Source organism: Apostichopus japonicus, chromosome 20, assembly GCF_037975245.1.
Source record: "Apostichopus japonicus isolate 1M-3 chromosome 20, ASM3797524v1, whole genome shotgun sequence".
NCBI classification, from domain to species: domain Eukaryota; kingdom Metazoa; phylum Echinodermata; class Holothuroidea; order Aspidochirotida; family Stichopodidae; genus Apostichopus; species Apostichopus japonicus.
The window spans coordinates 22,551,881-22,560,718 of NC_092580.1; positions in this window are offsets into that span (position 1 = coordinate 22,551,881).

Below are 8,838 nucleotides of genomic sequence, written 5' to 3' on the forward strand. Positions count from 1 at the left end.
AGAAAAAGAGAAGAGAAAAAAAGAGAAGAAAAAAGGAAAAAAGAGGGGAAAAAAGAGGAGAAGGAGAGGAAGGAAGGGAAAAGAAAAAGAAGAAAGAGAGAAAAAGGAGAAAAAGAGGGAGTAAAAGCAAAACGCGAAGACACCGGGAAGAGAAAGAGGAACAGTGACATCAGTACAGCGCTGAAGGGTAGCCAGTGACGGATCAATGATTTCGTAAAAGTGTGACTCACCTTACCCCTTACACCGACAACTCCATTTTTTGACGTTTCCATTTTCCTCTCTCACTAATGATCTATATATATATACTATATATGGTCTATCATAACGCGTGTGTAGAATTGTGCTATGAAACCAACTGTGGCTGGTCTCGAACTCGACCGTGTCGTCGGGGAACATGACGCATTTTGAGATGGGTGCGACCGCCCGCCCCCCCCCCCCATTCAGCATTTTTTAAATGATATCGCTAAGTAATTTCAAAATAGAAAGTGCTTAAAGGCAACTTACAAGGCCTGGGAAGTGTCATTTCCAGCGATCTGGGAGACATTTTCGGCCAAAATTTGCTTGTACGCTTCGCGCTAACAAATGGTCATGGGTAGTGCCATTTCCAGCGATCTGGGAGGCATTTTCGGCCAAAATTTTCTTGTACGCTTCGCGCCAACCTATGGTGGCGCTACGCTTAGATAATTTGCCTACATGCTTCGCCCCTCCCTTGGCAAATTCCTCGCTACGCGCCTGTTCGAATTTGTAACGCAAACAGCAGATATCACATCATATCAGTGAGCATGAAAATGGCGTTCTAGGATGAAAAGCCTCAAAACTGTCCGACTTGCCTGAAAAAATAACTAAAACGCGCGTTCAACGTGTTCATGTCAATATCATATAAGCAAGCATCGGTTATTACATCGCATGCCATCATGTACCGTACGGTCCGTTCAAATTGCGCAGTATACCGCGGGATGCTAATGTAAACAACGACATGTCTCATATAGATGTATAAAAAGCATGGAGGTCCAATTATGTCAAAACTCTCTTTTACATTAGTAATGGCGAATTAGGGCTTGCACCCCTGCCGCGCAGTGGCGGAGCGTCCATATGGTCAGGGGGGCGGATGCCCCCCTGACGGACTCAAATGGACTGCTGGCGCCTTTTTCAGCTCTTTACCACTTTTTACTTATTCTAGATTATTGACTTTTTTATTGCGCTCTCATCTACTTATTGACATTTGTCACATTTTGTTGGTGTAATTTGGCGATGACACCTTATTCTTCGTTTATCTGCAAATTAGCCAGGCCAGGAAAGGGTCATTTCCTGCGATCTAGGGAGTATCTTTACTCAAAAATTTTCTGTACGCTACGCGCCAACCAGTGGTGGCGCTCCGCTTAGATAGTGTCGAAAGCGCCCCTTCAGACCATTCTCGCCACTCCTGACCAATACCCCTAGCTCCGCCACTGCCGCCGCGCCTCCTACGCCTATGTGTGTAGTGTTCGGTTTCGGAAATATCTGCTATTTTTTCATTTCCTTCAACCAAGTTTTATAATAGCCGTTATAACAGGTTTTAATATTTGTACACCAATAAATTAACTGTGTCTGAATTTTCGAAAATTTCTGACCAACATTCTACATCACACTTCCCTCTACTCGTGCAATTTTGACCGGTCTGTTAGGGGTTGAAGGAAGTTTTTTCTATATTGGTTGTCCATAGATGAAATTTTGTACAAGATTATGGGTATATTTTCAAGTGAGTTTATTCACGAGAAATGTGAATTTTCAAATTCTGAACAAATATGGGGCTTAAAACCTTGAAAAGTGGGGCTGACGGGTATTGTGGGCCGCGACGTAGAATCACCTACAAAAGCAAAGACCCACAGGAGATGCGATCAGGTCGAACATGATGTGTGCCGGGTTGACAATCTTCAAAAAGGTTATGGATGGAAGAAAAAAACTATTAGGAAATACTTGGTTCTCAGGCAAAAAGTGTACATCTGGTTGGTCGTTTCAAGCCCGAGAAGTGCCGTTTCCGGTGATCTGGGGGGTTTCAAAACCAGAAATTTTCTTGTACGCTGCGCGCCAACCGATGGTGGCGCTCCGCTTAGATAGTAATTCGCGCCCCCCGGGTTTGAAAATCCTGGATACGCGCCTGGTGATGTAGAATGTTGGTCAGAAATTTTCGAAAATTCAGACACAGTTAATTTATTGGTGTACAAATATTAAAACCTGTTATAACGGCTATTATAAAACTTGGTTGAAGGAAATGAAAAAATAGCAGATATTTCCGAAACCGAACACTACACACATAGGCGTAGGAGGCGCGGCGGCAGTGGCGGAGCTAGGGGTATTGGTCAGGAGTGGCGAGAATGGTCTGTAGGGGCGCTTTCGACACTATCTAAGCGGAGCGCCACCACTGGTTGGCGCGTAGCGTACAGAAAATTTTTGAGTAAAGATACTCCCTAGATCGCCGGAAATGACCCTTTCCGGGCCTGGCTAATTTGCAGATAAACGAAGAATAAGGTGTCATCGCCAAATTACACCAACAAAATGTGACAAATGTCAATAAGTAGATGAGAGCGCAATAAAAAAGTCAATAATCTAGAATAAGTAAAAAGTGGTAAAGAGCTGAAAAAGGCGCCAGCAGTCCATTTGAGTCCGTCAGGGGGGCATCCGCCCCCCCTGACCATATGGACGCTTCGCCACTGCGCGGCGGGGGTGCAGGCCCTAATTCGCCATTAATAATGTAAAAGAGAGTTTTGACATAATTGGACCTCCATGCTTTTTATACATCTACATGAGACATGTCGTTGTTTACATTAGCATCCCGCGGTATACTGCGCAATTTGAACGGACCGTACGGTACATGATGGCATGCGATGTAATAACCGATGCTTGCTTATATGATATTGACATGAACACGTTGAACGCGCGTTGAAAATTTTGGGTTATTTTTTCAGGCAAGTCGGACAGTTTTGAGGCTTTTCATCCTGGAACGCCATTTTCATGCTCACTGATATGATGTGATATCTGCTGTTTGCGTTACAAATTCGAACAGGCGCGTAGCGAGGAATTTGCCAAGGGAGGGGCGAAGCCTGTAGGCAAATTATCTAAGCGTAGCGACACCATAGGTTGGCGCGAAGCGTACGAGAAAATTTTGGCCGAAAATGCCTCCCAGATCGCCGGAAATGACACTTCCCAGGCCTTGTAAGTTGCCTCTAAGCACTTTCTATTTTGAAATTACTTAGCGATATCATTTAAAAAAATGCTGAATGGGGGGTGGCGGGCGGTCGCCATCATCCCAAAATGCGTCATGTTCCCCGACGACACGGTCGAGTTCGAGACCAGCCACAGTTGGTTTCATAGCACAATTCTACACATGCGTTATGATAGACCATTTATAGTATATATATAGATCATTAGTGAGAGAGGAAAATGGAAACGTCAAAAAATGGAGTTGTCGGTGTAAGGGGTAGGGTGAGTCACACTTTTACGAAATCATTGATCCGTCACTGGCTACCCTTCAGCGCTGTAATGATGTCACTGTTCCTCTTTCTCTTCCCGGTGTCTTCGCGTTTTGCTTTTACTCCCTCTTTTTCTCCTTTTTCTCTCTTTCTTCTTTTCTTTTCCCTTCCTTCCTCTCCTCCTCCTCTTTTTTCCCCTCTTTTTTCCTTTTTTCTTCTCTTTTTTTTCTCTTCTCTTTTTCTTACCCGGGGGGCGCGCGCCCCCAACGCCCCCCCCCCCTGGATACGCACCTGTTACACAATTATAGGCTATTCAGCACAAGTTACCTGTCAGATGCTGCCATTTCATGAAGACGGGCCGCGCTCAATGGTGACGTAACAGGTCCGCCATCTTGAACTTTGACTTGAAAACGAACTTGGTTTATATTATATAAGCTAACAGGAACAGTACGTCTATGACGGCTATCGGTCTGGACATATATAGTCATCCATTCCAAGGTCTATCTCCATTGTTCGTATTGGACTTGCAAAATCTTTTTTTTATAATACTCATTTTGCACGCTTGGTCTGAAAGAAGTCACGGTAATTTGTGTGTAAAAGTAAGTTGGCCTGACGTTTCGATCCTAGCAGGATCTTCTTCAGAGGCTAAGTGACGCAGGGACAAAAACACGCACAGAATACAGACAGGTTGATGAGCATGGTGAACACAGAGAGATAGTTGTAAGGGGATTAGTAAACAAGGGATTTTTACGTTAAATTTGTATAAGAGATTACATCACAACCTATTGTCCGTTACTCATCCTCTCTCTCTCGCTCGCTACATATGTCCATCGCCTTAAAAAGTAAATCTGACTTATGTAGCAAAGAAAATGAAAAAAAAAAATGTCAGAATATTTTGACGGGAGATAGTAAGCACCTTGATTGCTTTAGGCAATGCGCATGCAGTTAAAAGTAATAGTCAAGTGCTCACATCATTGCGTCATGGAAAACTTGCTGTTATTAATCGACTCGGAAGCTCTTAACTGAAGGTCCGTCGCTTCTTCCAAGCCTGCTTTCATACATAGTAATGGTATTTCAGTGCTACATATACAACCGAATGCTCCCCTATAAATACGTGTGTCCAACTGTGTGGAGAAATTACGCTTCTCAAAAAGACGAGCTGGGCAAAGTCTGTCGCCACCACCTCCCGCCGGTATGCTTACACTAGTCTGCTAAAGCCGGATGATAATATCCTTCCATCCTGTGATCGAAGGCAGGATAGTGTCAACAGCGCCCAAAACACTACCAACTAGCTCTTTCCCCGCTTTCTTTTCTTTATCTTTTAATAGCATTATGAGAATGGAATTTATCGAAAGTGTAAATTTAAAAAGCGCTTTTCTGAAATTATATATTTCGGGCAATCTTAAGGTAATGAGAAGTCTTTTGAAATTACCAAAAAGAGGCTAATCTTGTACCCCAATATTCAGCATAGTGAAGTTTGTGATACCTACCAGTACAATCTGGTAAGTTAAGGGATTGGGGAATTTGTTAACTGTTCTGAAACTATGGTCGCATCAAATTCAGACTGGAATTGCTCCCTCTTTCTACTGAATTTATTCATCTTGTTATTTCACGTTATTTATTGCCTATAAATACAGTTTTGTTTCTTGTTTTCTTCAATTTTGAAGAGGCAAGTTCAGAATGCCACAAACTAAACTGCATGCATGTTACAAATGTATTGCACTCTATAAATTTGTGGCGTTTGAAACCAACCCAAACCAACCACTATCGCGACGAAAATTGTAAATTTGGATTTTCAAGAATTAACAATATCCGCGTGTCGCTTCTAACCTGCAGTAGGTTTAACAGAGGACTTCGGGTATTTTAGAATTAAGTGAAAGCTGGTTATTGTAGTATTGAGGGTTTAGCAACGAAACAAACCGGTTGTCTTTGGCGAGTACGTAACCTCGCTCCAAAGAGAATCTCTTTGGTTAGATATCTTTCCTATCAAACACTGCCTGTATTTGGTATCATCTTTGATAAAAACGACAAAATCTTGCTTTGCAAGATTAATAGTGAAGTTTACATATCCTCCAAATTTGAATGCGAAAACATAGAAAATGATCGGCTTGACGAATGTAGGCCTAAACGTATACTTTAACGTTCAACTCCGAAAGTTGCCGTTCTGCATATCACTTAACACTTTTATTGGTTTTTACAGTAACGTCAACACTGCATAAACTTGCCATGTCCTGTAATGTTTTATTCTATTTCTCAAAACGGTACCGAGAGTGTTAATTATTATTTTAGATCTTTATCGTTTTGCAGGTTTCTGGCAAGTCTGACAAAATCATCCTTCAGCCAATTAACTCAGTTTGTTATTCTCGTCCTAACGGTTAAAATGCAATTAAGCGAGATGTTTTAAGACGTTTTAACATGTGCAAGAAGGTAATTTTCAGCTTTTTGCCGTTTCGCTGCTGGGGTAGTGCATCTTATTAAATCGGTAATTTCATGCAGATATTATCTGTCAAGAAAATGGTACATCATGATCCTGTTATTTCAGTTTTACATTTGATACTTAACCTAATTGTCGTAATTAACTGGAAGTCCCTTCAACCTACCAAAATTCTGGAATGAGTTTCGTATTGTCAAAGTTTGCAACCTGAATATAGACGCGTGATAGCCTTTGTCAGATACAACAGTGAATAAACAGTAATTAAATGCCACATCATAGCACATGCAACGAATATGCAGTTTTGTAACCTGCCGAGTCATAGTAAAATGCCCTGCGTTTTGATCAGTACTATATTGGAGGGCTTCGATTAGTTTACAATTATAACATTTCATCATTTTCTTGGCTCTATTTAATTCAGATCCGTTTTGTATCACCCAAGTTAACAAATTTCCACAGAGGTTGTTTATTTTGATTTGTTGTATTGCAATGTTTACTTAATGAAGCCTCGATAAATTTGACACGATGTTCAACCAATCACGATTACGAACGTAGTCTGACGTCATGTCGAACTGTTTATGACTCTGACCATAGGAATTGGAACTTGAAAATAATCAGAGATAATCAGAGAAAGGCAAGGGGATTTTTCACTCTCTACAATTATATAGGGCCAGGGAGCCGAAAGACTTCTTCCAGCTCCCTGGTGGGGCTGGATCAGTAATGAATGGATGTATTGGTTGAGTGGGTTGGATTGGTTGCTCTTAACGCTACACTAACAAAACTTATACCATTTGAAAAAATGCATTAAAAGTAGACAATGGTCGCGCATGCTTTACTAAACATGTAACATTGCAGTTTTATTCGAAAGAATGCATTATCTATTACCGTCCATGCATTGCCAATCTGCTCTAGGAAGCTGTATATATAGCTATTGTATTGTATTGAAGATATATAGTAGTCTACTCTTATTTCAAGCAATAATCGATAGGGTTGGCGACCAAAAGCTGCTTGAAATACCATGGAGTGGTTGTAGCTCCAAACATAAAGGTATAATAACATGGCATAGTTTAAGTAATGGACCCAATAATCCTCTTTGGACCTATCGGTTTAACCGCTGTGAACATCTCACGCAAATGAATAAGAAATACGGTACTTATTCGGTTTAATTGGTTTTCAATTTTCAATTTAAAGGAAAATTTCGGTGATTGAAATAAATTAGGTCAAATCAACTGCTGGAAATATTTGCATCAATGTGATCAAAATCACATCTTTATCGTAATGGGTATGTCGTAGATATGACATTTTAAAATTTGGTGATATTATGTAAATGCATGTAGCACTATAGCAGAGTAAATGATGTTACCACGGCAACTACGCAGAAATGTTTTTCTTGTTTTGCTTATCGCACTTTTTATCACGTATAAGAATATAATATTGCAAGCAGAATTTGCTTTTGTGATAGTTTTTAAATATATTGAAACACTGAAAGCTAAGCAAATATTACAAATGTATAAATTTTCAAGGATAAAGCAACAAAAAGATTGTAGTGGAAAAGTGACATAGCTTCTGAAGAATATTAGCCTTAATGACGTTCCAGACCACGTCACCTACGTTACTTGGAGTAATGGAGGGTGGAAGCCAGTCAAAACGGGTTAGTTTCAATGATCGTATACCGAGTTAGTAACAAATTACTGAGACTGGTTTTCAACTAACAGAGTGGAAGATTTTCTCTTGAAACTCTATAATTAAGATAAGAGTTACATTGTGTGCAACCGGCAAAGCTTATCGATTTAGGCCTAACGATAACGTCACCTATCAAACACTGATACCAGAGGTTATGATTTTCCTTTATTTATTACTCTGATTCTTTTTTGACAGAGATAACTATCTGTTCTATTTTTAATATTTGTGCGTGTGTGTGTTATAGAATTTCGAACTTCTGATACAGGCCTGAAAGGAACAACTTCAATTGTTAACAATATAATCGTTATATGATATAGCTGCCTAACACTGAATGTGTTCCATTAACATTTTCTCTAATTTGTTCCTTTAGTTCTATTTCAAACGATACACTATAGTCTGCTGTTGCGCAATCGACCGCCGATGACCGATGTGATGTTACTAATATAATCACCCGGGTTAAACATATAAAATGTGTAGGGCTTCATTTGAGTACAAGAATTTACAACTTTAATTTAAGTGTCTATAAGTGATGATTGGGTTGAACAATTCATCTTAGCCAAAACCGGTTATTCTATGTTCCAAAACATACGTAGACAGAACAGATATATGTTTCACGGACTGACACCTACGAGGTTGATCGCATCGTGCTGAACTTGTGGCCTCACTGTCTGAGTGTGTTACTGAGAATTAGTTGTCCATCCACACCCCCCCCCCCCCCATAAAAAACAACAACACATTATTGCTTTGGGCAAAAACACACGAAATGAGCAGAACTGAACACACGGTTGTGGCATTTATACATCAAACATTATACAGCCTGTGCGTATTTCTTAGAACTTGTTGTCAAAAAAATACTTTTACACAACATTGCGTTAGATAGAGTCACACGAAATGAGAAGAACTGAATACAGTATTGTGGTTTTGATACATTTAGAGTACGACAAATCAAACCTAAGTCAGTGATGGACTGTATAAGCTGCAGTGAGATGCGTGCCGTATTCGTCTATTAGCAGAAACTGTGTAAACAGCTGGAAAGGTGTGGCTATAGGTCAATTATCACGTTACATATTATTTAGTCACGATTACCTACGCGATTGCTCTTTACAAACCATTATCTCACCATGACACGTTTTCAAATACTTGTATCATGTAATTGTTTTACGAAAATTTATATTAAATTTACTCTGTAAACCTCTTTAAATCTCTCATAGATATATCTCCCAGACTTGATGGCATACCTGGGAATTATTTCCTTGACCAGTTCAAGATTTTTTC